Raw genomic sequence first — 16,087 nt, 5'->3', positions numbered from 1 at the left:
CCAAAGTCTGCCGTGTATTTTGGGGTTCCCCTTTTGTGCTGCGCAGGTCTGTGGATTGTGACAAATGCACAGCGTCACACACCCGCCGTGACCGTCCCCTTCGGTAGTTCTTGCTGCTCCCACTGTAGAGCCCAGGGTAGAAACTGAGACTTTTACCAACAATTTGAGTCCAAAAGTGAAATCGAGATTAAAAACAACTGCCTGCTTAGTGAACTGTGAATTACCGGAGTACTGTGTGCTTTGAGAACCTTGATGGAAAAGTATGAAAAGAATAATAAGAAGTAACATTTGGGATATATGTTTGGCATACTTATCTCATCTGAGAATTCAGTCCGTGTTCATTGAACCCCTTCCAGGTTTCAGGGGCCTCATTACACAACCTTTGGAGGCCGATACAACCTATATCTCGACTGGGCAGGTAAGAAAATTGACAAGAACTAGGAGTACCTTGAACCTGTGTGTCTGGTTCAGTAAAGAGCCCTTTCCAATGGGTCACACCATAGCCTCATAGTAAGAGTGTTTCCCGGGCATGTGGGGACTCCCCTCGGGTATAGTTCCTTCGGCTTCCTTAATCAAAGGGTCAGCAATAGCACAGGAATGTGGAATGGGAGTGGAGCTCAGCGAACTCCATGTTGTGAAGATAAATGTCGGTCCAAGTGTTCCCAGCAGAGAAGCCATGCAAACTCTGTTTTTTGTCTTCCAGAGGTTTCCCATACCTGTCCTGTGAGTATCCACACTTTTCAAAACCCCATCCTGATGTCCGGATTCTCTGCCTCCATCCTACCCACCCCAGATTTAAATGAGTTAGAGGGGACCAGTCTGTCCTTGTGGAGCTAAGCTCATTTATCATTTGGTGCAGGGTTACCCGGGCAGGCAGTTAGAGCTCATCGTATGGTAGAAAGATGATCAATGGAGGGTTACTAGCCTTTAAAAATATATATATATTTATTTATCTTTATTTATTTATAGAGAGTGTGTGAGTAGGGGGAGGAGTAGAGGGGGAGGGGGAGAGAGAATCTCAAGCAGACTCCTCACTGAACCTGATGTGGGGCTTGATCTCATGACCCTGAGATCATGACCTGAGCTGAAATCAAGAGTCGGACACTCAACCAGCTGAGCCACCCAGATGCCCCAAAGGTTACTAGACTTAATAAAACCCAGGTTAATTGAAAATTTCTCATGGGTCATTAATATTTGGGAATAGTATAAATTCCATTTTCATTTCATGGCTTTTAAAGATGCCTCATGTTTTTAAGGCACACCTCCCACCCCCTTGATCGGGACAGGCAGGGTAAGCACTCGTCATCATAGCCAGGGAAAAGACAGTATGTGTAAGGCATTTGCATAGACTTACTCTGTGCTTTTTTTTAGTATTTTTAGTATGTACCTTTTAATTCTGTATTTTGCATATTTCCTTGCAAAACAGTAGTTCTTTCCACAATATGACTACCCCGTGGCCTTTTGTATTCAGGAGCCGAGATCTGTGTAGTTACAGGAAAAACAGCTTAAATGAGTGTACTTTGTTTACTTTTCTTCTTTTAAAAAAGCCGTTAATGCACTCTTCTGTACGCATTCTGCTTCTCAGTGGATAAGGAGAATGTTTTCCAAGGCCAAACAACTAGACTGTGAGATTATGTGTTTGTAGAGAGCCACATGTACATTCCCTCAAGGCAGCTGGTACTTAAGTGGGTAGGATTTACCGCAATTGACATTCCTTTGTTTAATAAGGTCCTGAAGATAACATTGACCTTGAATTATATGGACTTTTTTTTTAGGCCTTAGTTTTTCTATCTCAAAAATGGGCTAACTGAAGCCCACTGACAAGCATGGATTTTGAAGGAACTGAGAGTGACAGTTAAGTTTTAGAGGCTTTTCATTTTAGATATAGGATGACTTTTGAAACTCTATTTCCTTTTATTGAGAGTCTGTGATAATTTGTGTAGGGTCTTGGAAGACTCAGTGTTTTCTTTTTTCATAGATCGCGTAAATGAAACAGGGTCACCATGATCCATAGGGAAGTATATGAAAAATTTAAAAGAGCAGACTATTTCCAAACCCCTGAAGCTTTTTTACCCTTTGAAATTGAAAGTAATAAACCTGCTTATGTTTTTAAAATCTCATCATTAAAGTTTCCCTTTTATTTAATCCAAATTGGTGAGGTTTCACTGAGTATTGCAGGATTTTGTCAGTATGGATTTTTTTAAAAATTTTATTTATTTATTTGTCAGAGAGAGAGCACAAGGCAGGGGAGCCACAGGGAGAGGGAGAAGCAGGCTCAATGTGGTACTCGATCCCAGGACCCCGGGATCATAACCTGAACCAAAGGCAGATGCTTAACCGACCGAGCCACCCAGGCACCCTAATTTTTTTTTAAGCAAATATAACATCTGGATTAGATTGGGATGGGGTATTCTGACCTCCAGATGTTTGAAGTCTGAAGAGACTCTGAAAAACATTCACTGGTTGCAGCTGAGGGTCATTGACATAAGATAGCAGCAAAGTCTCTGTTTCATAAATCAGGAGAATGCGTCCCAATCTGCAGGTTAACTCTAGAGAAATGTAGCTTGGGAGTTGCCGAGCTCATTGAAACTCTTGCTCCCCTTCAGTGCCATCTGTGCACTTGTAGGATGGCATGACCTGGGAGCCATTAAAAATGCAGACTCTCAGGCCCCAGCCTCCACCTGCAGACCAGACTGAAGTAAGACCCCAGGCAGTCTGGTTCAGGGCAAGTTTCAAAGCCCTGGTTCGGCGAGCACCTCACTCGAGCTTTGTGTAGACACTGCAGAAAAGCTAAGCCGGGTCTACACTGGTCCCACCCAAAGCACTGGCTTATTTCACCTGAGTTTTAACAGACCCATGCCTTGTACCGAAAGCAAACACCCTTCTTTTTCATATCAAACAATGCATTCACTGAAATCGTTTCTGTCAAGCTTCGAGAGGCGAGCACTGTGTGACATATTTAAACTCACTTTGTTCTGTTTGAAAATCCGTTGGAAGGATTTCTGGACAGGGGAGAAAGCCAGCCTCAGGGGGAAGCAGCCACTGACGGAACGTCAGGTCATGGAGGTGAGGGGTTTTTTTTTTTTTGACCGTGAGGGATTTGTTTGTTTGTTAAATATGAAATTCAGGATTCTGCGGGGACATTGTCCAGCCCCAGCTAAATCAACACCGAGTCTGCTTAGGTCAAACTCTAACATCATCATTGCCCTATTTTTTTTTTTTCTTGCACAGTTTTGAATCACAGGGGGAAAAGAAGCATCAGGAGGGAAAGAACAAGGGTCAGCAGGCTTTCTGAAGCTGAAACCGTTCTGTGCCTAACCAAAGATCTGTGCCTAACACCTAATTAATGGAGTCAGGAAGCAACATTGGTATTTCACTTTGCTCTGACCAAACAGTTGGATAACAAGCCTTTGTGGGGGCCTTGCCAAATCCTTTGCCCAGCCCCCAGCCCAGAAACACTGCATGAACAGTGATTTTAGGAAAGAGGGGGAATCCGTTGGTCAGAGGTTTGATTCACTATTAAATATACAAACCTGAAACCAGGAGCCATCATTGGAGAACTCTCTCTCATCTCCCAGGTCCAGCCAGCCACCATGTCTTACGAATTTCACCAAGTAAGTATCTCTCAAATGCATGCCTTTCTCGGCATTCCAGCCCCAGACCCCTGGCCAGGCCCTGGGCCCGGCTCTCTTAGCTCTCACTGGGGACCACTGCCACAGCCTGGCTGGTCCCCCAGCCCCCTCCACTTTCACTCTTTAATGCACGGCTACACGGCAGCCAGAGGGATCCTTTCATTAGGAACTCTAAGACAAGACTGTCCTGAGTATTTTAAAAAATCGCATTATTTTTATTGGGATTGCACTAACATTTATAGATTAGATTAGGAACAATTGACATCATTATATTGTTGAACCTTCCTGCCCATAGACTTTACAAGCTCTTCCCCTGCATCTTGCCGGTTAATTTAAATTTTCTTCCTATGGCTCTTGTCCAGTTCTTGTTACATTTATTCTTAACAATTTCACTCTGTTGTTCCTTTTATAGAGGGAGGCCTTTTCTTCTAATACGTCTTTTAACTGGTTATTGTTTATATACAAGCTAGTTATTGATTTCTTTTTTTTTTCAGATTTTATTTATTTTTTTGACAGAGAGAGAAATCACAAGTAGGCAGGGAGGCAGGCAGAGAGAGAGGGGGAAGCAGGCTCCCTGCTGAGCAGAGAGCCCGATGCAGGGCTCAATCCCAGGACCCTGGGATCATGACCTGAGCTGAAAGCAGAGGCATGAGCCCCACAGGCACCCCAAGTTATTGATTTCTACATAGGAGTTTTCTCCTACCACTTTAGTGAATTCTCTTATGGTTTGCATAGTTTCTTAATGGATTCTTCAGAGTTTTTTTTATCTGTATGAGAATATCATATGCAAATAGTGACAGTTTTACCTCTTTTGTTTTGTTTGTTTGTTTTTTTAGAGAGAGAGAGAATATGCATGCGTGCCTGGGGAGGCTCCGTGCCCAGCACAGAGCTTGATGCAGGCTCTGTCTCACTACCCTGAGATCATGACCTCTAAGCCGAAATGAAGAACCAGACATTCAACCGATTGAGCCACCCCCATGCCCCTTTACCTCTTTTTGCTGATTTTTAAATCTCTAACTTCTTTCTTTGACTCAAGTGTATTTGCCATCTCTTCAAAGAACCATGACAGTGGACATCGTCTTACTCCTGAGTAGCAAAATGTTTCTAGAGTTCCTGTTATAAATGCTGTTTTCCGTTTAGTGAGATCTGTTTTATCACTTTGGGAAGTATCCATCATTGCTTCACTAATTAGCATTTTTTACAGAGGGATTTTGTAAAAATTCAGACCTGATCATGTCACCCCCGGCTTCTCATTGCTTTGAAGTGGAAACTGTCCTCACCTGCGTCCCAAGGTCCCAGGCGGTCTTACCCCTGGTCCTCCTCCGCCTCAGGTGAGACTATGTTTTGCTTCCTGGTTCCAGCCACACTGGCTTCTAGAGCATGCCATGCCCCTTCCCTCCTTAGCATGCTGGACACCTGCCCCTTCTGTCCCTTTGTCACTCCGCCTCCCCCTCCACTCCAAATGGCCTTCCCTGGGCAGCCCCTACTCTTTCCGAGCTCTTCTTCATGGGAGGCTCCTTGACCCCTTGACCAGAGTGGATCTCCACCCAGTGTCCTGCTTCTTCTTAGAGAGCCAGGAAAAGTCAGACTGCAAGGTGCCAAGGCTGTGAATCCCAGGTGGCCAGACCAGGCACAGAAGGTCCAAAGGAGGCCCTCGGCCTGGTTCATGTTCAAGTGATGAGAACCAGGTGTCAGATGATGGTCCCAGGGTTAGGAAGTAGGGAAGAGACACAAGCGACATTATGTAGGTAAAAGCTCTATGGCTTGACCACTGAGTGGAGGTAGGGGGTGAGAGACCCGAAAGGAACATGGAGGGTGCTCTGAGGGGGCACCCTTCTTGGGTGGTTTGCTGGTACCATTCATTGAGGTGGGGATTCCAGAAAGAGGAGCAAGTTTGAGGGCCGGGGTGGGGGAAGCAATTAATTTGGTTCGGGACTTTCATTTAGCCATCATTTATGGAAAAAGGAGATGATGGGGACAGGGAATCCATGTGACAAGGAGGGGGTTTCAGGAATCGGGGAGTGGGAGCCAGAGTCAGAGCTCACAGAGGTGGTAAGTGAGAAGAGGATTGAAATGGTTTACTGTGTTTGGCAATTTGGGGCTCATTGGACCCCCAAACAAGAACGTTGAACAAGACCCTTGAACAGGAGCATTTTTAGTAGAAGTGAGGATATCAGTGGAGGAGGTTGATGAGTAAAAGCTGTGTTTCGAGGGGGCGGAAGTGTAGACTTCCTATGCTGAAGACTTCCTGTTCATGAACCAGAAGGAGAAATTAAGTCATCTGTATTTGGGGGCGCCTGGGTGGCTCAGTGGGTTAAAGCCTCTTCCTTTGTCTCAGGTCATGATCTCAGTGTCCTGGGATCGAGCCCCACGTCGGGCTCTCTGCTCAGTGGGGAGCCTGTTTCCCCCTCTTTCTCTCTGCCTGCCTCTCTGCCTACTTGTGATCTCTGTCTGTCAAATAAATAAATAAATAAATAAATCTTTAAAAAAATAGACAGTATCTGGAGGAGAAGATATGGGAATAGTCAGTCTACAGAGAAAGGTAGAAAATATTAGTGAGAAAGGGAGTTGTTAGGGAGAGGCGTCCCAAGAAGGAAAGGAGGGACACGTTAGCCTTATATAGGGCAGCACCACCTGCCACGTGACATGGGGAAACAGAGAAAGGAGAAAGGTGGGGTGGAAAGGCAACTGAGGGGCACTCTCTCCTGATTGCCTTGATCTTCTCGGTGTTGTCAGAGGCCAAATGAGAAGACATGGGAGGGTTGAGAGTTCAAGGTTTACAGGTGTTACTCTGTGAAGTAGGAAGTGAACCTGTCTACGGGGTGAGGCAGGATTCCTGAGTCTCTGGGACAGGAGACCATTCATGTCTCGGAAAATCTGCTCCCTGCTCTGTGCTTTCCCACAGCAGGGCTTCAGAGCGTTGAGCTGGTGGGTCACTGGGCATGGTTGGCTCCATTCATTCAAGGTGGAGATTCAGCAGGGAAAAATGCGGAACCTGGTGGCTGGAAAGCCAAAGCCAATGGTAAGAGAGAAACCAGTGGTGAACCAGGGGGTCCAGGCTTGTAGAGGGAGATGAGAGCTGGGGGTCCACGGGCATGGGGAGGATGCGTGGTGGGCTATCACAGTGAGGGCTGCCTTGGATTGTACTTCAGAGGAAGTATATCTCCCAGGGTTTTTAATCCTGTAGGAGTAAGAGACAAAAATAAGATATGATGTTGATCTCCCTTCCTTTGAATATGGTAACAACTCTTTTTTTTCTTTTTTTTTTGGTAACAGTTCTTAATCAGGATTCTGTTTATGACTTTGGCCTCTAAGGACAATAGTTGATGGGCCTCTAGGCTTCATCTTTTCTCTCTGGCCTTGCCGGCTCTTCTGTCATAGGAATCTGCCAGGGGGAGTGGACTGGGTTGGCAAAGCAGGGTGGTGTTTTTCCAAACTAGCGATCTGTGAATTGGTATCAGACTAAAATTAGCCTGTGGAAAGATAAGCTTTAATATGTGTCATTAGGTGGGATGACAAGTAATCGAGGGTGAAATTTCCCATTTTTACAGCAAGTCTCTGTGCAGATTAGGCACTCCTACGTACAGGGATGCCGTGACCGTCTCAGCTGCTGCTCGCAGTGTGCCCTCTGCCACTGGCTGATGGCCGTGGCCCCATGGGTGAGCTTGGGAGGAGGCCCAGGCCCTGCCCACTGGCCCTTCAGCAAGGGCTTGCTGGGGACTGAGACCAGATCTTCCGCAGGTTCACTAGCAACCTTCCCGAGTATGCTGGGGGATCATCGAAGTTAGTCCCAGCACATTCTTAGTCCCGTGGTGTTCTGTTCAAGTGTTTCTAGTGCTTCTCCTCACCTCAGATCTCGCCTGCTTACTTGGTTCTGTGTGGACGTCCAGAGGCCTCAGCGCCCAGCCCGTGCTGTCCTCCGTGGCTCTGTGCTCCTTGCTGTGGTCTCACTTGAGTGACATTCTTAGCCATGTACCTGGCTGACAGGAGCAGTGAGTCACAGTCTTCCACATTCGGTACCACCTATTCCTTCCCTTCGAGGGGCAAAGAGATTGTGTGTGTGCACTTGGGAGAGGCGTGGGGGAGGTGGGTGACTGTTATTATCAAAATGCCTGGAATCTAAATGTTGAATCTGAGTCATCTTAGCCTGTGTGGATGGTGGTGGGCCGGAGAAAAGAACGGTCTGGGGTTGACTAATGCCTTGAGGAAGTTTCTGAGGATGGGCCTCCTTGGATCTGTACGCCGAGCATCCAGGTACAGGTGCGAAGACTTCCGGCTCATCATTTTCCAGACCGACAGGTGTAATCGATTACTAAGTCATGAAACAATTTAATAGATTGCTGGTCAGAATTTAGAGTAGAATAGAATACAATAGAATACAATAGAATGTCGAGTATATCTCCTTTGGCAAGTTTGATTATTGTTTTGTAGAATTTCTTTTTCAGTTGTATGTGTATGTGTGTGCATTTTAGACTGTGATGCAAATATGCATTTGTTGCAAATATGGGTAATGGTATACAAAGTTTGAAAAACACTGCTCTAGGTGGGTGGTGAGTCTTTAATGAACTCTTTGGGTAAGAGCTGAGGACTCTCTATTCATTCCTGTATTCCCCTGTCCCTCGCAGTATGTACCATCGGTATTAGGTGCTTGATAGCTATTTGTGGAAGGCAGGCAGGCAGGGAGGAAAGAGGGAGGCGGGAGAGAGGGAAGGAAGAGAAAGGGAGGGAGGAGAGGGGGAGGGGGGCCGCAGGAGGGCAGGTGATACTTCATTTCTCATCATCAACATCATCCAGGATCCCAAAAACCATCTCTCCGTTTCCAAAAGAGCTTCCTGAATGATTTGGAAAGTGAAATCAGTGAAGACACCCCTAAGACAGATAGAGGTAACCAACTTCAAACCAAAAAGGTCGGAATGGTAGAGACTCCTCATGGGTAAAGGAGAGTGTCTGAGAGAATGCTCTCCTGAAGGGTTTGTGTGGTCTCTGCTCAGAAGATCTCGATGGGGTGATACGGGACATCAGACTTCTATTGCCACTGCACCAAAATCGCTACAAATGGAGTGGTTTGAAACAGCTCAAATTATTATCTTACAGTTCTAGAGGTCAGGAGTCCAAAATGGGTGTTGCTGGGCTAAATTAAGATGTTGGCAGGCTTTAGTCCTTCTGGAACTCCTCAGGGAGAATGTTTCTTTGACCTCTCCAGTGTCTAGAGGCTGTCCTTGGCTTATGGTCCCTTCCTGTATTTTTGGAGCCAGCAACATTGGACCTAGTCCTTCTAGTGCTCCCTCCTCTGTCTTCTGATTTTCCCTTCCACTTCTAAGGACCTTTGAGATTACCTTGGGTCCACTGGGATAATCCAGGATAATCTCCCTAGTTTAAGGTCAGCTGATTAGCAACCTTAATCCTGTCTGCAGTCTTCATTCCCCATTGCCACATAACCTAACGGGTCACGGGGCATGGACATCCTGTGGAGCCATCATTCTGTCCACCACATGTGGCTTATTCTAAGATTGCCAATCATTAGTAGCCCCTGCTAAAACTTTGGTATTTGTGTAGAGTACAGTTGGGTAGGGCATGTGTGCTGTGACTATCTCATGGATATGATAAATTATTCCATTTATACTGAGCTGGGTAGTGGTCCCAGGAGGAAGACTGACCTAACAGCTGATCTGGCAAGGTTAATTGGACACCCAGGTTGCGCTGCGCTCTTGTGTGGTACTTCTGCAGAGCTGTTGTCATGTTGCTGATCTACTTGATGAAGTTGTCTGTAAATAGCAGCTGTCTTCAGCTGGCTTACCTACTCCCATCTACCAGATTATATATGGAACAGAGGCTGAAAGGAGTGTGAGCATGGGTAGTAGTGACTGAGTGCCTGCATCAGGCTCTGTGTAGTATTATCTGAATTTAATCTTCAGAACGGCTGTCCGAGGGAGGTGTCATTACTATTCCTGTCTAGAGTTGAAGCAAGCAAGGCTGGGGGCGGGGGCAAGCAATTTGTCCAACAGATGACTCAGCTGGTCTAACAGGCAGAGCCTGGATTCCAGCCCCGAGTTCCCCTCTCAGGAACCACGCAGAGAGGGGAGATCAGTGCCAGGGCCCCAGTACTGGATGAGAATTTTTGTTGAGTCAGCTGTGTGCTCAGGTTTCTCACCTCCGCAACCAAGATGGTAGCACCAGAATCCACATCCAGTGCGAAGGCATATGTCGGTGATAGGAAAGAGCAAAGAAGCTGCTCTGTGGACGAGGATTCTGTTTTCATGATTGGGGATTAATGATCTTAGTATATCTGTTGGGATTAGAGAGCAAGTTTCTACATTATTACTAGTGTGAGTTATGTTAAAATCTCTTAACTATTGAAGTTATCCAAGGTTACCTCAACTCCTTAGGAAATTTCGTCTGAACTGCTGGTCACAATAAATCAAACCAGTTACCTGACACATTCCCTTTGGCTTTTTAAAGAAATGTTGCTTTAATTTTTTTTTTTAACCCCTTGGACTTCTGGAAATGCTCAGCCGGTAACAATCTACTGAAGTAAAGGACCTCATGAGTTGGCCTCATAAAAGTCCATGGGAAGGAGCAGAGTTCACTACAGCTTCTTAGTATATTTTTTTCTTTTTGGTGAAATTTGTGTAAGATGCACCGTGAGCTCTCTTCCGCTGCATATATTTAATTTTTTAAGTAAGTAGAAAACATGTCATGCAAACAAAAGAACTCCGTCTTACTCATCTTGGTATCTTCAGTACCTGATAGAGTGGATGCTCGGCAATTGTGTTTAATGAATAATGAGATTATGCATTCCTTTATTAATAAAACGTCATTTAAGTAAGAGACTGTGTGGAGCAAAAGAGAACAGGGTAGAGTCCTCACTTCAGGGAGCTTCTGGTCTAGCAGATGCATTTGCCCAATGCTTTTTCCTAAGGATGTTAGTAGTTGCATAGGAGGTGTGAAGCTTACGGAAGAGTTCCTAAGTCAGCTGATTCGCCTGCACTGCTGCGAAAGCTCCTGAGTATTTATTTTCTTTGGGAGCCTTCCAATAGGAGGTAGAGTCCTGGATAATTCCCATTATCATTTAATTTAAAATTTTATTTCCTCTGAGATAGAATAAAAGGTGTTAAGATTGCACGGAAGCAGACCTGTTTTGTACTAGAAATCTAATTAGAGCTATTTCTACATGATTTTATGAATGAAAAAATGGCTTTCATGCCACCGAAGCCACTGACATGAGCCAACTGTTTCAACCTATGGTGACTCAAATAATGTAGAATAATGTAGTAGGAAAAGCAGCTTTTCTGAGCATCTTGAAGTTGCTATATAGTCTTGACATTTAAGCATGTGCAATTTCGGGGAACCGTTTTTTATGTTTTCGGATCCAGATGGTTGTTCCAAAAGGAGCACTGTCCCTGCTGATCAAGTGGGAAGTAAAGAAAAAAGTTTCCTTCTACAGTCGGGCTCCCTGCTCAGCGGGAAGCCGGCTTCTCCCTCTCCCACTCCCCCTGCTTGTGTTCCCTCTCTCACTTTGTCTCTCTCTGTCAAATAAATAAATACAATCTTTTTTTTTTTTTTTTTTAAGTTTCCTTCTGCATAAGAATCCACTTTGGAGGGTAGCCCTACTGTTGCTGTCATGGGGCTGGAACTCCTCACCTCCCAAGATGGAGTGTGTCTGTCCTGATGAAGATTTTAAATGGCCTGTGGTCACTTTTCTTTGAAAACCTTGTCATGTGCCTTGGCAGGTGGCAGGTTTGCATTTGCGCATGAAATCTAACACACTGCTGGCAAGTTCCCTCTATTTCTTGAGACTTACTTGGGTAATAAGAATTTATAATTGAATTAAGTTGGCCCTCAGAACTAATAATTTTAATTTTACGTGAGCACATGGTTGCAAACTAAATACCAAATACCGTTATGTGTCTTTCCTGATACTGGAGAGGAGGCTAGTTTTCTTGGAATAATGATAGCCCCTCTTGGATAAGGCTTATTTGCCTAAACACAGAAACTCATAGAGGTTTTCTGAATAAAGAAAGAAAAGGTTTAAAAGTCATGGATAAGGCAAGAATCCTTTGGCTCCCCGAGAGGTCGGCCAGGCTGAGCTGTTCCGGAACCGCTGTTCAACCGCAGACTCCCGGACAAACCGCTTAACCTCCTTGGGAATATTTTGTTTTGGTTTCGAAGTGGGAGGGTGGGAGGGCGAGGGGAGGTGACAGGTGAGCACTGGTCCTGGAGAGTCTCCCTTTGCGTGACTGTGCCACTTGGAAGGACAGACTCTGGTAACAGCAGCCGGACGGAGTGGCTGGCGTGTGCAAACACGTGCACAGATGCCCCTGCTCATGACTCAGAGCACAGCTGGTGGCCCTCGGTGACCTTGACAAGTGTCCTTTTCCGATGGAGATGTTAACAGACTGTGACATGACATGGGCTGTGGAGATGGAGGGTGCTTTGATGTCTTCCAGTCGGCTGGCTCACATCTTTCCTGAGGGAGCACTGGATTTTTGGGCAAAGGAAATAGCAGGGACTTGGGAAAACCAGATCCAGTCCTCTGCACACCTGCGCTCTGTTCCCAGTAATTATAGCAGCGTGTGACTGGGCCGCGGACGCCATCATAAATAGCCGTGAGCCCAGTGATGCCAGGGGTGATGCCACGGCATGTGGCTTTTGCCACTGCTGGAAGATAAGCCAAAGGAGTATTAAAAAAAAAAAAAATCCAGCTCTGAGATTTCATAGCTTTGAAGAACAAAAAGAAAATTGGAAAGAAAATCAGTATTATGTCTACTATGTAATTAATCCCTGGTCACCTAAAAGTTAGAGAAGCTTGCTTATAAATTGTGTATTTCTATACAGTAGTTCCATTGCATTTGAGTTCAGGGTCAGGGTGCTCTTCCGGTGCTCTAAACAGAGGCTGGAGGGCATGGAGTCGGGGCATGAACAGTCCCTCCTATGGGGGCCCCCTGGCCGGTAAGAACCCCACTGGGAGCTGACACCTGTTCTCACAGGGCTGGTTGGTGTATTGTTTCAGCCCCATCCATGGCTGGAGTGACCCCAGCATGCTCCTTTCTCCCGCTCTGAAAGTCCCCATGAGGACTTCATGTGATCCGATCATTTCAGCTTGGTGGCGACCTCCTACTAGTGTCCCTTGTAACGCTTCTAGGTGCCCTGAAACATTGTATTTGGGTCACTGAAAACACAACTCTATGAATCATTTAGGCCACAGTAATAGCAGTAATCGCATTTTCTTTTACTGTCCTCTGGGTGCTTTCAAAATGGATCTCACCCAATTTTATCTGGTTTATCAAACTTTTGCCTGTGTGGCTTGGGCCCTGAGAGGACAACCACTCACCAGGCTTTACATTATAGGGAGGAGCTAGGTTACAGAGGAAAGGCAGCTTGGGTCTCCCTCACTTGTTGTGGGCATGGAGCTAGCATTTGCCTGATGAAACTGACCCGCCCTGTGGTGAAGAGAATCCTGGTGTGACATGTGTCGTGAGAGCCCTGTCTGGGTTGGCCATGGTCTCGGGAGAGGGGACCAGCTCAGGACATCCATTCCTGGGCTGCCGGCAGAGCCTTTAGAGAACAAGCTTCGGGGTTTCTCCCACAGCTTATTTGTTTTGACCGTCACCTAGAGACATGCTGCAAGCCATTGGACTCTCACTGAGCACCCACGACCCCTGCCACCAAGCTGGGAGTAGTTCGTGGTCCCACAGGAAGGTCCTCAGGGGTTGGAGACTTTGATCCCACTTAATCCTCATGTTGACCTTAAGTACTTTATGGGTGGAGGAGCTGAGGCTCTGGGAAGTCACCAGTCACACCTAGGGTGTGCCAATGCACGTCCTGCCTGTGGGGTGCTGCCTCCTAGTCCAGGGTAAGCGTGTGCATTGGAAAGAAGGCAAGAGTGAAGGGGCACCATGGGGAAAATGCTAGCACGCGGAGGTGTGAGGGATCGGGGGGTAAGGGGACGGCGTGTTCCGGAAAGTTTTCATGGAGTAGATGCACTTTCATTTTTCGATGCACCCAGAGGACTGGCCCGCGGCAGATGTGTGCTCAGTGTGCGCTGTTTGAACGGATGCTTGGGCGAGGTGTGGATTTGGAGATACACGAGGCAGTGAGAATAGCATGGGTGCAAAGGACCGGGCCAGGGTCTTGGGCAAGGAGTGGTAGCCAACAAGGCAGGACAGGCTGGTGGCACCGTGGGAGGCCTCTGGACACTAGGCAAAGGGACTGTAGAGGCCTGGTGTTAGCTGTGGGGCCTTGGCTCACTTGTGTACTATTTCTGTCCTCCAGAACATCCTTATTTGTCAAATGGAGATTATGAAGGTGTAACCTTCTGAGATCGCTTGGGAGATGAATGTGAGACCTGTCGAGGGTTCAGCATTGTGCTGGTAACTCAAGGGCCTCGTGCCGTCTCGCTCGCACCATTCTTAATTTGCTAGCCCCGGGGACAGTGTGGCTCTCCTGTGGGGAAGGGTGAAATTGGGCTGAGCTTTTAGGTAAATTAATCTGGCGGCAGTAGGATAGTTTGGAGTGGAGGCAGAGACCCCCGGGAGGTGCCAGGAGGGGTGAGCAGGTTCTGGGGCACGCAGGTGAGCGGTTGTGAGGACTTGAGCTGGGGGCAGTGGCAAGTACGTCGTGGTGGGCCCAGGTGCCAGGCAGCTCACGGAGGCTGGGTCTGCAGGCCTCCGTGACTCTCTAAAGGGGAGGGGAAGGGTTTGAATCTGAGCTCCTAAGGGCATCACTTTCTGTTCCTGGGAAAGGGGGAGCGAGGCAGGTCTGCTTTGGAAAAATGATGAGCTCAGTGTGGGTTGTGTTGATTCCATGGGCCTGTGGAATTTCCAGATGGAGAAGTTCTAGTGAGTTTGGAGACTGCATTCTAGAACTCTGGAGGGAAGTCAGGCAGGCGAGTCCCCCGGAACAGAGCACCCGCACAGAGCCGTCCGGAGGGAGGGCAGAGAGGGGGCAGAAGACTAAGCTGGCAAGGAGGAGCCGGTGTGGCAGGTGGTGGGCTTGGGGGAGGCAGAGGAGGCTTCCCCTGCCCCGGGAGTTTCGTAATGAGACGTGGCAGCTGCCGACAAAGAGCAGGGAGCTGTGGCCATGCGTGGGACGTGGCAACCGCAGCTGGCCCCGCGTGGTGGCCCTGCCCTGGAACCGCAGGTCTTCCTGGGGTTCCCTAGCTCTTTCCCATAAAAGCTGTGGTCGGAAAGAGGGTCAGGGAGCCTGGGGCGCTGCACCAGGGGCCTTTTGCTGAAGGCTCATTGGTTGTCAGGCCCACGAAGCCCTCCTCCGGACAGCGCCTTGTCGTTTTCAAACGGCGCAGATGGAGGCAGTGCCGGAATGATGAATTAGGTTAATGGATGTGTCCTTTTATAAGGAGGCCACGTGTCCTTTAGAGGATACCGGGGTTCTCTGGATGGTGGTGTCGGGAGAATGAACGGCGGGCGTCGTGCTGTGCTCACGAGCCTTGAGGACAGGCTCCTTCTGTGCTTGCCCCAGGCCTCAATGGGCTGTCTCCAAAGTGAGGTTTAGGTCCTTCATCATTTTGAAAGGAAGGTCGTCAGCCCTCTTCCCAGAAAAATCCCTGCTCATGTTTATGAACAGCTCTTGGGTCAGTTCAGTGCTAAATGGATCCCCGGAAGCCCTCAGGTTAAGAATCCTCCCCTTAAAGGCTCAGCCTGAGAGCTTTCCTCTTATTAATAAAATGACCTTCTATGTCAAGGTGAAATCTCTTCAGATATGTAGGCTGCTAGCTCTTCTTGGTAACTATATACTTTTAAAATTAATTTTTTATTGACGTGTAATGTATTATCTGTTTCAGAATCGGTAACTATATTGTTGATTGCTGTAGGACAACAAATTTCTGTCTTTAAAACTGGGAAAAAAACAAACAGTCCTGTGAATGCTAGGATTCATTCTTTCCCATAGGAAATTATGGGGTCATATAGGTCAGATTTTTGTAGAAGAAGGGAAAGCACAAGTTGATTAAATTTACAGATGTTCCTGTTGCTGTGGGATGGAAGAATAAAATAAGAAATACATGCAGGTCTGTTTTTTCTTTACCATTTGTTTGATTTTCTAAATAGGGATTTAGCTAGTTAGAAGTTATGTGTACTCAACTATCAGGTAATCTTTGAATTGAGGTGAAATAGAATTACAAAATGTTCCATTTTAAGTGTACAGTTCCAGATCCGAGACATTATCCTTAATGTATCCTTAATGTATCTCATGTAGTTTTAACTACGCCCATGGTGCAAAATTTCTAAATCTCCAAAAAGAAATGAGAAAGCACAAAAGACTGTAAGAAAGTATTTACCTGGAAAGATATAAATCTTGAACTAAATTCCAAGGTGTCTCAAATTGGGGCTTTCCTGGGCAAGAAGACCATAGGCATTTAACAATGCTTTCTGGAAAGTTCTCATAGGTTTTAGCAGCAGAATTTTTTAAAAAATAAGGTGATTATTTTTATTTTGCTA

The 16,087-nt window shown here is 46.6% G+C and overlaps 1 protein-coding gene across 10 annotated transcripts in view; it reads left to right on the top strand.

Moving 5' to 3' along the window:
* The window catches only part of ZDHHC14 (zinc finger DHHC-type palmitoyltransferase 14), a 276,013-nt gene that overhangs the window by 37,113 nt on the left and 222,813 nt on the right, over positions 1 to 16,087 (top strand). The window contains exon 1 of one of the 10 annotated variants that reach the window (XM_045080129.1): positions 4,516 to 4,963. The exons of the other annotated variants lie outside the window; for them this stretch is intronic. The gene's annotated coding sequence lies outside the window, so the exon portion shown is untranslated. Of the gene's footprint in view, positions 1 to 4,515; positions 4,964 to 16,087 lie in introns of those variants that run through there. 10 annotated transcript variants of the gene reach the window in all.

Source organism: Mustela putorius, unplaced genomic scaffold (genome assembly GCF_011764305.1).
Source record: "Mustela putorius furo isolate JIRA1106 unplaced genomic scaffold, ASM1176430v1.1 tig00000450_pilon_pilon_pilon, whole genome shotgun sequence".
In the NCBI taxonomy this organism is placed as follows: Eukaryota; Metazoa; Chordata; class Mammalia; order Carnivora; family Mustelidae; genus Mustela; species Mustela putorius.
This window is presented reverse-complemented; position numbering and strand designations above follow the sequence as displayed.